Source organism: Mesoplodon bidens (assembly GCF_964165515.1).
Source record: "Mesoplodon bidens genome assembly, chromosome: 1".
Taxonomy (NCBI): Eukaryota; Metazoa; Chordata; class Mammalia; order Artiodactyla; family Ziphiidae; genus Mesoplodon; species Mesoplodon bidens.
The window spans coordinates 116,300,246-116,316,123 of NC_138176.1; positions in this window are offsets into that span (position 1 = coordinate 116,300,246).

The window sequence follows — 15,878 nt, forward strand, 5'->3', positions numbered from 1 at the left end:
CAATGGGAGAGGCCACAACAGTGAGAGGCCCGCGTACGGCAAATCTCCACAATCAACTTGATGTATCCTGAATCTGTGGAATACCTGAATAGAGAACAAATCATCTCAAATTGAGGAGGTGGACTTTGGGAGCAACGATATATATATATTTTTTTTCCACTTTTTCTCTTTTTGTGAGTGTGTATGTGATTGCTTCTGTGTTTGATTTTGTCTGTATAGCTTTGCTTTTATCATTTGACCTAGAGTGCTGTCTGTCCGGGGTTTTTTTGTTTCTTTTTTACTTAAAAAAATTTTTTTTCTTAATATGTATTTTTTATTTTATTAACTTTATTTTATTTTATTTTACTTTATTTTATTTTACCTTCTTCTTTCTTTCTTACTTTTTCTCCTCAATTTTATTCTAAGCCATGTGGAGGACAGGCTCTTGGTGCTCCAGCCAGGCATCAGGGCTGTGCCACTGAGGTGGGAGAGCCCAGTTCAGGACACTGGTCCACAAGAGACCTCCCAGTTCCACGTACTATCAAATGGCAAAAATCTCCCAGAGATCTCCATCTCAATGCCAAAACCCAGCTCCACTCAACGACCAGCAAGCTACAGTGCAGGACGCCCCATGCCAAACAACTAGCAAGACAGGAACACAACCCCATCCATTAGCAGAGGCTGCCTAAAATCATAATAAGTCCACAGACACCCCAAAACACACCAGCAGACGTGGATTTGCCCATGAGAAAGACAAGATCCAGCCTCATCAACCAAAACACAGGCACCAGTCCCCTCCACCAGGAAGCCTACACAACCCACTGAACCAACCTTAGCCACTGGGGACAGACACCAAAAACAACGGAAACTACGAACCTACAGCCTGCAAAAAGGAGACCCCAAACACAGTCAGTTAAGCAAAATGAGAAGACACACAGAAACACACTGCAGATGAAGGAGCAAGGCAGAAACCCACCAGACCTAACAAATGAAGAGGAAATAGGCAGTCTACCTGAAAAAGAATTCAGAATAATGTAGTAAAGATGATCCAAAATCTTGGAAATAAAATGTAGAAAATACAAGAAACGTTTAACAAGGACTTAGAAGAACTAAAGAGCAAACAAACAGTGATGAACAACACAAGAAATGAAAATAAAAATTCTCTAGAAGGGATCAATAGCAGAATAACTGAGACAGAAGAACGGATAAGTGACCTGGAAGATAAAATAGTGGAAATAACTACTGCAGAGCAGAACAAAGAAAGAAGAATGAAAAGAATTGAGGACAGTCTCGGAGACCTCTGGGACAACATAAAACACATGAACATTCGAATTATAGGGGTCCCAGAAGAAGAAGAGAAAAAGAAAGGGACTGAGAAAATATTTGAAGAGATTATAGTTGAAAACTTCCCTAATATGGGAAAGGGAATAGTTAATCAAGTCCAGGAAGCACAGAGAGTCCCATACAGGATAAATCCAAGGAGAAACAGGCCAAGACACATATTAATCAAACTATCAAACATAAAATACAAAGAACAAATATTAAAAGCAGTAAGGAAAAAACAACAAATAACACATAAAGGAATCCCCATAAGGTTAACACCTGATCTTTCAGCAGAAATTCTGCAAGCCAGAAGGGAGTGGCAGGACATATTTAAAGTGATGAAGGAGAAAAACCTACAACCAAGGTTACTCTACCCAGCAAGGATCTCATTCAGATTTGATGAAGAAATTAAAAGCTTTACAGACAAACAAAAGCTAAGAGTATTCAGCACCATCAAACCAGCTTTACAGCAAATACTAAAGGAACTTCTCTAGGCAGGAAACACAAGAGAAGGAAAAGACCTTCAATAATAAACCCAAAACAATTAAGAAAATGGTAATAGAATCATACATATTGATAGTTACATTAAATGTAAATGGATTAAGTGCTCCAACCAATAGACATAGACTGGCTGAATGGATACAGAAACAACAACCATATTTATGCAGTCTACAAGGAACCCACTTCAGACCTAGGGACACATACAGACTGAAAGTGAGGGGATAGAAAAAGATATTCCATGCAAATGGAAATCAAAAGAAAGCTGGAGTAGCAATTCTCATATCAGACAAAATAGACTTTAAAATAAAGACTATTACAAGACACAAAGAAGGACACTACATAATGATCAAGGGATCGATCCAAGAAGAAGATATAACAATTGTAAATATTAACACACCCAACATTGGAGCACCTCAATACATAAGGCAAATACTAAAAGCCACAAAAGGGGAAATCAACAGTAACACCATCACAGTAGGTGCCTTTAACACCCCACTTTCACCAATGGACAGATCATCCAAAATGAAAATAAATAAGGAAACACAAGCTTTAAATGATACATTAAACAAGATGCACTTAATTGATATTTATAGGACATTCCATCCAAAAACAACAGAATACACATTTTTCTCAAGTGCTTATGGAACATTCTCCAGGAGAGACCATATCTTGGGTCACAAATCAAGCCTTGGTAAATTTAAGAAAATTGAAATTGTATCAAGTATCTTTTCCGACCACAACGCTATGAGATTATATACCAATTACAGGAAAATATCTGTAAGAAATAGAAACACATGGAGGCTAAACAACACACTACTTAATAACCAAGAGATCACTGATGAAATCAAAGAGGAAATAAAAAAATACCTAGAAACAAATGACAATGAAAACACAACGACCCAAAACCTATGGTATGCAGCAAATGCAGTTTTAGCAGGGAAGTTTATAGCTACACAAGCCTACCTTAAGAAACAAGAAACATCTCAAATAAACAATCTAACCTTACACCTAAAGCAATTAGAGAAAGAAGAACAAAAAAACCCCAAAGTTAGCAGAAGGAAAGAAATCATAAAGATCAGATCAGAAATAAATGAAAAAGAAATGAAGGAAATGATAGCAAAGATCAATAAAACTAAAAGCTGGTTCTTTGAGAAGATAAACAAAATTGATAAACCATTAGCCAGACTTATCAAGAAAAAAAGGGAGAAAACTCAAATCAATAGAATTAGAAATGAAAAAGGAGAAGTAACAACTGACACTGCAGAAATACACAGGATCATGAGAGATTACTACAAGCAACTAAATGCCAATAAAATGAACAACCTGGAAGAAATGGACAAATTCTTAGAAATGCACAACCTGCCGAGACTGAACCAGGAAGAAATAGAAAATATGAAAAGACCAATCACAAGCACTAAAATTGAAACTGTGATGAAAAATCTTCCAACAAACAAAAGCCCAGGACCAGATGGCTTCACAGGTGAACTGTATCAAACATTTAGAGAAGAGCTAACACCTATCCTTCTCAAACTCTTCAAAAGTATAGCAGAGGGAGGAATACTCCCAAACTTGTTTTACGAGGCCACCATCACTCTGATAAGAAAACCAGAAAAAGATGTCACAAAGAAAGAAAACTACAGGCCAATATCACTGATGAACATAGACGCAAAAATCCTCAAGAAAATACTAGCAAACAGAATCCAACAGCACATTAAAAGGATCATACACTATGATCAAGCGTGGTATATCCCAGGAATGCAAGGATTCTTCAATATACGCAAATCAATCAACGTGATACACCATATAAACAAATTGAAAGAGAAAAACCATATGATCACTGCAATATATGCAGAGACAGCTTTTGACAAAATTCAACACCCATTTATGATAATAACCTGCCAGAAAGTAGGCATAGAGGGAACTTAATATAATAATAATAATATAATAATAATCCTCAACATAATAAAGGTCATATATGACAAACCCACAGCCAACATCGTTTTCAATGGTGAAAAACTGAAACCATTTCCACTAAGATCAGGAACAAGACAAGGATGCCCACTCTCACCACTATTATTCAATACAGTTTTGGAAGTTTTAGCCACATCAATCAGAGAAGAAAAAGAAATAAAAGGAATCCAATTTGAAAAAGAAGTGAAGCTGTCACTGTTTGCAGATGACATGATGCTATACATTAAGAATCCTAAGGATGCTACCAGAAAACTACTAGACCTAATCAGTGAATTTGGTAAAGTAGCAGGATACAAAATTAATGCACAGAAATCTCTTGCATTCCTATACACTAATGATGAAAATTCTGAAAGTGAAATTAAGAAAACACTCCCATTTACCATTGCAACAAAAAGAATAAAATATCTAGGAATAAACCTACCTAAGGAGACAAAAGACCTGTATGCAGAACATTATAAGACACTGATGAAAGAAATTAAAGATGATACAAATAGATGGAGAGATATACCATGTTCTTGGATTGGAAGAATCAACATTGTGAAAGTGACTCTACTACCCAAAGCAATCTACAGATTCAATGCAATCCCTATCAAAGTACCACTGGTATTTTTCACAGAACTAGAACAAAAAATTGCACAATTTGTATGGAAACACAAAAGACCCCGAAGAGCCAAAGCAATCTTGAGAACAAAAAATGGAGCTGGAGGAATCAGGTTCCCTGACTTCAGACTATACTACAAAGCTACCGTAATCAAGACAGTATGGTACTGGCACAAAACAAGAAATATAGATCAATGGTACAGGATAGAAAGCCCAGAGATAAACCCACGCACATAAGGTCACCTTACCTTTGATAAAGGAGGCAAGAATACACAGTGGAAAAAAGACAGCCTCTTTAATAACTGGTGCTGGGAAAACTGGACAGCTACATGTAAAAGAATGAAATTAGAGCACTCCTTAACACCATACACAAAAATAAACTCAAAATGGATTAATGACCTAAATGTAAGGCCAGACACTAAAGACTCTTAGAGGTAAACATAGGCAGAACACTCTATGACATAAATCACAGCAAGATCCTTTTTGACCCACCTCCTACAGAAATGGAAATAAAAACAAAAATAAACAAATGGGACCTAATGAAACTTCAAAGCTTTTGCACAGCAAAGGAAACCATAAACAAGACAAAAAGACAACCCTCAGAATGGGAGAAAATATTTGCAAATGAAGCAACTGACAAAGGATCATTCTCCAAAACATACACGCAACTCATGCAGCTCAATATCAAAAAAACAAACAACCCAATCCAAAAATGGGCAGAAGACCTAAAGAGACGTTTCACCAAAGAAGATATACAGATTGCCAACAAACACATGGAAGAATGCTCAACATCATTAATCATTAGAGAAATGCAAATCAAAACTAGAATGAGATATCATCTCACACCGGTCAGAATGCCATAATCAAAAAATCTAGAAACAATAAATACTGGAGAGGGTGTGGAGAAAAGGGAACCATCTTGCACTGTTGGTGGGAATGTAAATTGATACAGCCACTATGAAGAACAGTATGGAGGTTCCTTAAAAAACTAAGAATAAAACTACCATATGACCCAGCAAACTCACTACTGGGCATATACCATGAGAAAACCTTAATTCAAAAAGACTCATGTACCAAAATATTCATTGCAGCTCTATTTACAATAGCCAGGACATGGAAGCAACCTAAGTGTCCATTGACAGATGAATGGATAAAGAAGATGTGGCACATATATACAATGGAATATTACTCAGCCATAAAAGAAACGAAATTGAGTTATTTGTAGTGAGGTGGATGGACCTAGAGTTTGTCATACAGAGTGAAGTAAGTCAAAATGAGAAAAACAAATACTGTACACTAACACATATATATGGAATCTAAGAAAAGAAAAAGGAAAAAAAAAAACGGTCAGAAGAACCTAAGGGCAAGACGGGAATAAAGATGCAGACCTACTAGAGAATGGACTTGAAGATATGGGGAGGGGGAAGTATAAGCTGTGACAAAGTGAGGGAGTGGCATGGACATATATACACTACCAAACGTAAAATAGATAGCTAGTGGGAAGCAGCTGCATAGCACAGGGAGATCAGCTCGGTGCTTTGTGAGCATCTAGAGGGGTGGGATAGGGAGGGTGGGAGGGATCGCAATGCAAGAGGGAAGAGATATGGGGACATATGTATATGTATAACTGATTCACTTTGTTATAAAGCAGTAACTAACACACCAATGTAAAGCAATTATACTCTAATAAAGATGTTAAAAAAAAAAGTTTGGCTTTCCCTTCTGGGAGGATTTTATTCTCCTGTTCCTACCTGGACTGACTGTTTTGTAATCAAAGGACACAGATATTCTTTGGCTCTGCCAGTCATTCACATCCTTGGAAGTCCCATTGCTTGAATCCTGTGTTGGATCCTGTTTCCTGGATTCTAGGTAATCTTCCTGATACACTGGCCATTTTAGTGGAATACAGTTTTCCTTACCATCATGAGAATGAATGTGGCGCTCATAAGGTTAATTTTTGTGAACCGTAATGTCTGAAAAATCTGTTTATATTATTGTCCATTTGATCTCCTATTTCCCAGCTTTATGATGTATTTTTGGAAGATTTTCTCAATAATAGCTTCATATAACTTACTGGATTCTTAAATTCTAATTATCATATTTTTAACTTAAGAAATTTTCCTTGTTATCTACTCCTTTTTATTATTTTTCTTCTTCTGTAATGGAAAACTTATCTTCTCTCATTGCTATGAGGGTTAATTCTAATTTGTAAAACTTTTCCTCTTCTTGAATTATTTTCTCTTCTGAAACCCTCTTTGATCTATCTGATTTGATCTCACAGGTTTTCCTCAAATGTAAGTATTTTAGACTTGAAGCATTATTAAGAGTGAAATTTTATGTTGATCATGTATGGGAATGATGGACCTTTGGTAATGGGTAGGATGGTAATCTGAGTTTTTCTTTGTAGGTGTATTATCAGAGTATGGCAGAGAAACAGAATCAGTAGAAGGAGACAGAGAGATAAAGATAGATAGATAGATAGATAGATAGATAGATAGATAGATAGACAGATAGATAGATAGATAGATTTTAAGGAATTGGTTTATGACATCATTGAGGCTGGTAAGTCCAAAATCTGCAGGATGACCTGACAGACTGGAGACCCAGACTGCAGTTCAAGTTTAAAAGCCTTCTGCTGGTACAGTTCCCTCTTGTCCAGGGGAGGTCAGTATTTTGTTCTATTCAAGCGTTCAACTGATTGCATGAGGCTCACCCACATTATGGTGGAAAATCTGCTTTTAAATTAGTCCACCAATTTAAATGTTTGTTTCATCTAAAACACCCTCACAGAAAGATCCAGAATAATGTTTGACTGTGGCCCAGAAAAGTTGATACAGAAAATTAACCATCACAGTGGGCTATCTAAATATAAGTAACAGTAAGTATTCTTTCTTATTCTAGAAGGTTTTCCAGGAGAAAGCTCTCTAATCTTTTGACTGAAGATAGCAAGCATGCCTGCAGACTGGGAGCAAATCAGGGTAACAGGGCTGGGGAAGAGACTGTCACCAACATTGTATAGAATCTCTCGGTATCTCCCTGTTTTGGGTACAGTTCCACACACACACTCTCTGCATGACGTATCTGGAGACTTCCAGTTCAATTTCTCCAAAGGATGAATGCTGGTCTCTGCTACGGTATGAAAATGAACTTGAAATTCTAACTGGTCCTTTATACGGATGTGTAAAGAGTCATCTTATTTTCAATGCTACAGTTCACCTATGACTTCTGGGGTAACTAGATGTCCCTATTCTTTATCATTTCCTAGATTTCATGGTATGGATTAGTTTGATTCTCTTTACATTGCCTTCTGCAAGCCCTTAGGTTTAGCTTTTTTTTTACTCTGTTAACCTAGTTGCCTGTTTTTTGCCAGTTTTCCAACCTCCAAAAATTCGTTGACAAAGCCTGTCTATTGGTATCACTTCTGTTTTCTTTATTTTCATGTGTTTATACTTTTAAAAACAGCTTTATGAAGATATAATTCACATACCATGCAACTCATCCATTGAGTTTATAACTATATCTTTAAAAAATTATTTTTTGGAGTTACAGTAGGGATTAGAAATAAACGTGTGTTAGAAAACAAGTTCCCTATAATTTTTGCTTTGGCCTTTTTAAACCTTGCATGTAGATTTTTTAAAAATTGAAATTTAATTAACCTATCATAAAATTCACCATTTTAAACCATTCAGAGGTTTATAGTATAGTCCAAAAGTTGTGCAATCACCACTATCCAGAATTTTTCATTACCCTTAAAAAGAATACCTATTATCAGTCATTCTCCATTTCCGCCTTCCTCTGGCCCCTGGAAACCAGTAATCTACTTTCTGTCTCTATGGATTTCCTATTCTGGACATTTAATATAAATGACAACATACAATATATGGCCTTTTGTGTCTGGTTTCTTTCATTTAGCAACATGTTTTCAAAGTTCACCTGTGTTGTAGCATATTGATACTTCACTCCTTTTTATAAATACTATTCCATTATATAGATATAGCATATATTGTTTATCCATTCATCTGTTGATAGACTTTTATGTTTTTTCCACATTTGTCTATTATGAATAACACTGCTTTGAACATTTGTATACAAGTATTTTTGTGAACATACGTTCATTTCTCTTGAATTCATATCTGGGTGTGGAATTGCTAGGTTATATGATTACATTATTGTTAACCTTTTGAGGAATGGCCAAACTGTTTTCCAAAGTTGCTACCCAGTGTCTCAGGCTTCCAATTTCTCTGTATCCTCATCAACACTAGCTATTTTCCATTTTTGATTTTAGCTATCCTAGTAGGTATGAAATACCTCATTGTGGTTTTGATTTTAATTTACTTAGTGACTAACAATGTTGGGTCATTTGCATAAAATATCCATGGCCATTTGTATAAAATCTTTATGGAGAAATGTCTATTCAAATCCCTTGTCCATTTGTAATCGTGTTGTCTCTTTATTGTTGAGTTGTGAGATTTTTTATATTCTGAACATTAGACCCTTATCAGATATATGATTTGCAAATATTTTCTCTTGTTCTGTGTGTTAGCTTCTCACTTTCTTGAGAATGCCCTTTGACACACCATTTTTTTTAATTTGATAAAGTCTAATATATGTTGTATTTTTGATTGCTTGTGGTTTAGGTGTTATATCTAAGAAACCATTGCCTAATTCAAAGTCACAAATATTTACATTTATGTTTTCTTCTAGTAATTTTATAGTTTTACCACCTAAACTTAGGTCTTCAATCAATTTTGAGTTAACTCTTATATGACATGTGTTAGAGATCCAAGTTTATTCTTTTCTAAGTGGATATACAGTTATCCCAGTACCATTTGTTGAAAAGACTATTTTTTCACATTGAATTCTCTCAGCAGCCTTGTCAATAGTCAATGACTATACATGCATGGGTTTATTTCTAGAGTCTCAATCTTTTTCCAGTCGGTAGATCCATCCCTATACCAGTGTTGCACTGTCTTGATTTCTTTAGCTTTTGGTAAGTTTGAAATTGATAAGTGTGATTCCTCCTACTCTGTTCTTTTTTAAGATTTATATGGCTGTTCTGGCGCTCTTGCATTTGCATATGAATTTTAGGATTGACTTGTTCATTTCTTCAAAAAGTTACCTGAGATTTTGATAGGGATTGATTGCCTTTAATATGTACATCAATTTGGAATATACTGCCACCATATCAATATTAGGTCTTCTAAACCATTAATAAGGTATCCTTTCCTATTTATTTAGGCTTTTAAAAATTTCTTTCAACACTGTGATTGAAAGATTTCAGTGTACAAATCAAACGTTTTTTGTGAAAATTTTCCTATTTTATTATGTTCAATGTTATTGCAAGTAAAATAGTGTTAATTTCATTTCAGATTGTTCACTGCATGTGTATTAAAATGCAATTCATTTTTGTATATTAATTTTTTATTCTGCAAACTTACTGAAATTGTTTACTAGCTGGAATAGTTGTTTTTGTGTGTGTTTCTTAGGGTTTTCTATATATAAGGTTTTGTCATCTGCAAATAAGGATAGTTTTTATTTCATTCTTTCCAATCTGCCCTGGCTAGAACCTCGGCTACAATGTTCAAAGGCAGCAAAGACAACTGACATTCTGTGTTGTTCCTCATCCTCAGGTGAATACTTTCAATCTCACACCATTGTGTATGGTGTTAGGTTTTTCAGAGATGTCTCTTTTCAGGTTGAGGAAATTCTCTTCTATTCCTAGTTTGTTGAATGTATGTATCGTGAGAGTGATCGGTTTTTTTCAAATGCTTTTTCCACTTTTTTTGAGATGACTGTGTAATTTTTTTTTCATTCAATTGGTAAGATACACTATTTTTGAATGTTGCATTACTGGGATAAACCTTTCTTGGTCATGGTGTGTAATCCTTTTTGTATCTTTCAGTTTAACTTTTCTAAGTTTTGAGGATTCTTACATCTATATTCATTAGGGATATTAGTCTATATTTTTCTTTTCATATAATGTCTTTATCTGGTTTTAGTATTAGGGCAATATTGGCCTCAAAGAATAAATTATGACATGTTCCCTGCTCTTCTTTTTTTCTTTTTCTTTTTGGAAGATTTTGAGAACAACTGGCATTAATTCTTTTTTAAACATTTAGTAGAATTCACCAGAGAATGAACAGAGTCCTCGGCTCTTTATTGTTGGACGTTCTTTTGTTTGCTGACTCACTATTTTACTTGTTATAGTTATTTGGATTTTCCATGTCTTCTTGAATCAGTTTTGGTAGCTTGTGTCTCTCTAGGAATTTACCATTACATCTAGGTTATCTACTGTTCCTTTAAAATCTGTTTTATTTATTTAAGGTCAGTAGTAATATCCCTCTTTCATTTCCAATCATAATAATTAGAATCTCCTTACTTTTTTCTTTTCTTAGTCAGTCTAGCTAAAGTTTGTCCACTGTTGATCCTTTCAAAGGGTCAACTTTCCTTTTTAAATTTTCTTTCTCAATTTTTTATTCTTATTTTCTATTTCATTTATTTCTGCTCTATTGTTTTATTTCCTTCTTTCTGCTTGTTTTAGGTTTTATTTGCTCTTCTTTTTCATGGTTTTGAAGGTAGAAGTTTAGCTTATTTTCTTAAGAAACTTTTATATTTTAATATAGGCATTTATAGCTATTAACTTCCTTCTAAATACTGCTTTTACTCCATCATAAGGTTTGGAGTGTAGTTTTAGAACAAGTTTTGCAACTGTTTTCATTTTCATTAATCTGAAGATATTTTCAATTTTCTCTTGTGATTTTTAAAAATTCATTGGCTATTTAGGAGCATATGTTTAATTTCCATTAAATATTGTAAGTTCCCAATATTTTTTCTATTACTGATTTCTAACTTCATTCCACTGTGATCAGACTATATACTTTACATGATTTTTATACTCAAATAATTGAGACATAATATCCTTTCAAAAAGTTCTGCCCCTTCCCCTCTCTCCTCTCCTTCTGGGACTCCCACTGTGTAATTCATGATCTTGATGGGGCTTACACATACCTGAGATTGTCAAATTTCCTTCATCATACTTTGTTCCTGTTCTTCAGACAGGATAATCTCAATTGGGCTACATTCAAATTCATCAATTCCTTCTTTCACCAGTTCAAATATGCTCTTGAGTCCCTCTAGTGAATATTTTACTTGAGCTATCATACTTCTCAAATTCAGAATGTGTACATTTTATATGTGTGTGTGTGTGTGTATGTCTATAGATAATTTTTGTCTCTTTAATGATATTCTCTATTTGATATTCCAATGTCCAGGCATTCTTAAGAACCATGTCTATTTATTGATTTTTTTTCCCCATGTATGGGCCACACTTTGTTGTTTATTTGCATGTCTCTATTTTTGTTGTTGTTGTCGATAACTGGAAATTTAAAATGATACAGTGTGGCAACTCTAGAAACCAGATCGTCCCCCTTTCCAGAGTCTGCTTGTTTTATCATTAGGAACCTTTGAAGTAATTCTGTAAAGTCAGTATTTTTTCTTGTATATGATCACTGAAATCTTTACTCTGTTAGCTTTATTTTGGCTTAACTAATGATTGAACTGATATTTCCTTAAATGCCAGGAACCAATAAATCCCCCAGTCTTTGCTGAGGGGCTTTGTGTTTATGTCCAGGCATGTTTTCAGCATTCAGTAAGGCAGGTAGCACTTGTGCATTTGCCTTCATGCTTATGTAGAGCTTCAAAGTTAGCTAGATATGACAGCTTAGGGATCTCTCAGGTCTTTTTTGGGCGAGTACACCTGTGTATGGCCTTCTAGGTTCCCAGAATATGGCATAACTTTCCAAAAACATTATGGACATCTCATTCCTCAGCTTTTCCTTTTAATCTTTCTCATCTGTTGTCTGCATCAGCTATTATACTCCATTATGTCAAGCAGTGTGAAGTTAAGACACTTGCCTATAATCGCTTTTGAAAAACACCCCCAGGTGAAGAATTTTTGCTCTGAGTGAGCTCCAAACTAGGTCAAATACAGACAATCTTGTAAGTGGGGGTCTTCCAGGGAACTACCAAGAGGTTAAATAATGGGAATTCTTTGGGAGTGAGGCTTTGGAAGTGATCCAGTCCTCTTCTGCTCCCTCCAATGGCTACCAGGCTGCATCAGGACTATGGATTGCTATTTTTCAAGATTGCCACAGAGCTGGAGAGCACGGGATGTCATGGGGCAAGTTAAAATGCCACAAAAGTTGCTGTGCTTACTGAGATTCAACTGCTTTTCTTGAATAAATTTTGCCTGGGTTATTGCAAATCTTTGGTTGATCTTCAGAGTTCTAAAAATAACAATTCTTCAATTTAAAAAATAATTTCTGTTATGGAGGAGCTCATTTTCAGAGGTCCTTATTTTGCCATTTTTGGTGATGTCACTATCATTGGGTTTTGCTGATAGAACTTGAGACATTTAGAGAATTATTCATGCTGAAATGGCATAGCCTATAAAGATGTACCCTAGGGCTTCCCTGGTGGCACAGTGGCTGAGAGTCCGCCTGCAGATGCAGGGGACACGGGTTCTTGCCCCGGTCCGGGAAGATCCCACATGCCGCAGAGCGGCTAGGCCGGTGAGCCATGGCCGCTGAGCCTGCGCATCTGGAGCCTGTGCTCCACACCAGGAAAGGCCACAACAGTGAGAAGCCCGTGTACCACAAAAAAAAAAAAAAAAAAGATGTACCCTACATGATAAGGCCCATGACTAGCCAACCATGTCATTTGATGTGGCCTGATATAATAGGATGCATACATTAGTCTGCATTTTTGTTATTATATCTGCTTTAATCAATAGATATAATTGTATTTCCTCCCCTGATTGGGTAATGTGGAGCAATTAATTTCATATAAGACATGATTAACATGTACCATATTGCCTGGAGGTTTGAGAAATATAAACTTTGTGCTCACCAGGGCTAGGAGACTCAGCTTTTTCCCCAATTGGTCTAGGGTGCAGATAGTAATGAAAAAAATGCTTCAATTTGAAAAATATCTGGAGATATTTTCTGTGTTCAAAGGTCAATTCATTAGAGAAAAATAACCAGCTATTAGGTTTTATCTTTGATGCTAAAAAATTAGCACATTGTTCCTTAAGTATATTAACCTACAGAAGAATACTGCCCAACAAATTATGAGAGGAAAATGATTAATGTGGTACAGTTACGATTACTTTGCCATAAATGGACCATATATAATGGATTCCTCCAGAGCCAAAATTAACTGGGATGATAGCCTTAAGTTTTTACTACATTCTAGACACTCTGGCCTGTGGATCACTAACCATACTTGCTCAGCTTATGAGGTCTGGATGATAATGATACCCTTGCAAAGTACAGGGCCATGTTTAGTGCCCCTTTAAGGGCCAGCATGTGGGAAAAAACAGCTATGACATTCCCCAAAGTTTCCACAAAGGGGCATCTATTCAAACCATGCTCAGGCAACATGCTGATGGCATTTATTTGATGCTTTTCTCTATTTGCTTTTGTGGCTTTGCTACTGGTATTACCTCTACCCCTAATTAGCAGGAACCACTTTCCTTAGTCACACAAAAGGTTTATATCGACTTATGCCTTTCTTGCCTAGGGTTTTCTTGAGCTGCCTGTGCTATGAATTGCTGTTGCTCTACCTGTCAGTGTAGAGTCCTATGACAGGCCAAGCATAAAATTTGCAGTTATGTATCCTGGCTTGACTAGTACCTCTGCTAGTGAGTGGCTTACAACTGTATAAACACCCTGGCACCCTCTCCTGTTTTTCTGTTTTCTTCATTTGCTACCTACTGAAGTTCCATATATCCTGGAAACAAACCAGGAAGCCTGTGGCACAAGCAGCCTAGAAGATCCATAAACCTTGCTTTCTGAATTCTTGTCACCTCTCCTGAATCCTCCTTCCCTGAGAGATAAGGCATCCTTAGCTGGATGGAATCTACCCAACATTCTTAGTCCCTTTGACACTGCTTCAGGCTCCTATGAGAGCCTCCGTTGGCAAGACCAGGGATGTCCCTTGGTATCTGCCCAGGGTATTCGATGAGTTCTTCCTACAATGGTTTCTCATATCTGCTCCTCCAACTTTCAGAGTGGAAGGGAGTTTACAAACACATTTGTTATGACATACTTAACATCTCAGTCCTGATAAAAAGCTCCTTGGTAGGACTAGGACTTTGGTTTGAATCAGGAGGTTAAATTTTCTAGTGAGCCTATTTCACACTCTACCACCATGGGGGTCCAGTGTATGCAGTTCCAGAATCCTTTACCAGTATGTAATGATATTCTGCTTTTAATTGTTTCACTGTCATCAGTAGTGAGGCAAAGGTAATAAACCTATTAACAAGGGCTGAACCATAACCATGCAGAGCTCTAACAGCTAACATCTTCCTAGAGGCAGAAACCTGGCTGTAATCCTAGATTTCAGGTGGCATAACTCCCTGAGATCAGCAGATAGCTCAAAGTCATTACATAAGGCCCAGCTCCTTATTTTTTGGCTTTTATGGTGTGGATGACCCAGACAACAATTCAGCACCTCAGGGGGAATTGGCTTGACCCAGGGGGCTTCTATGTTACCTGAACAGAGGGCATATATGGCCTCATACATGCCAGCAACCGGGATGATAGTACTTGCATTTGTCTGATAGGGCATAGCTAAGTACCACAGAGTGGGTGGCTTAAACAACAAACATTAATTTCTCACAATTCTGGAGGCTAAAAGTTCAACATCAAGGAGTTGACAGGATTGGTTTCTTCTGAGGACTCTCTCCTTGGCTTGTAGATGGGTATCTTTTCCTTGTGTGTTCACATTGTCTTTCTTCTGTATGTACCTATGCCCAAATGTCCTCTTCTTCTAAGGACACCAGTCGGATTGGATTAGGGCCCATCCTAATGACCTTATTTTAACTTAATCACTTCTTTAAAGGCCCTGTCTCCAAATACAGACACATTTTCAGTTAGAACTTCACCATACATGTGTTAAAGAGATACAATCCAGCTGTTAACACTATTACTCCTAAAAAATTATATAACCTAGATCTACTATTTTCCCTGAAGAAATTCTCACCTGACCACTATCAGGAAATGTGAATATCCATTTTTACTCCCAATAATGCCACCTGTAGGAAGTTATTTGTGCATAGATTCGAAGCTCTGATATTAACCTATTTTCCAAGTTTGTGTCACATGCACATAAAAGGATGTTTGAAATTGGCTTCTCCAAAACAGTACACCATATCTAAATTGGTTAAGTTGCCAATCAGCTAACCCATTGAAAATGTGTTGCGTGCATGAGAGCCTGGGTGTAGCCTGTGACCTCCCAATAGTACCGTGAACCAAAGGGAACCCCCACCACTGTCCTCATTTGGGAATCTATAAGACCTCAGGTGACCTTGTCTGTATTAAAAGTTTTCCTTTAGAATGACCATCTATTACTTGTGTAATAATAAATGTCATTCATTATGTTTTTACTCTCTGGGCAATAATAAATGACACGCAAATATCCACAGGAATATAAGAAGGCCAAGC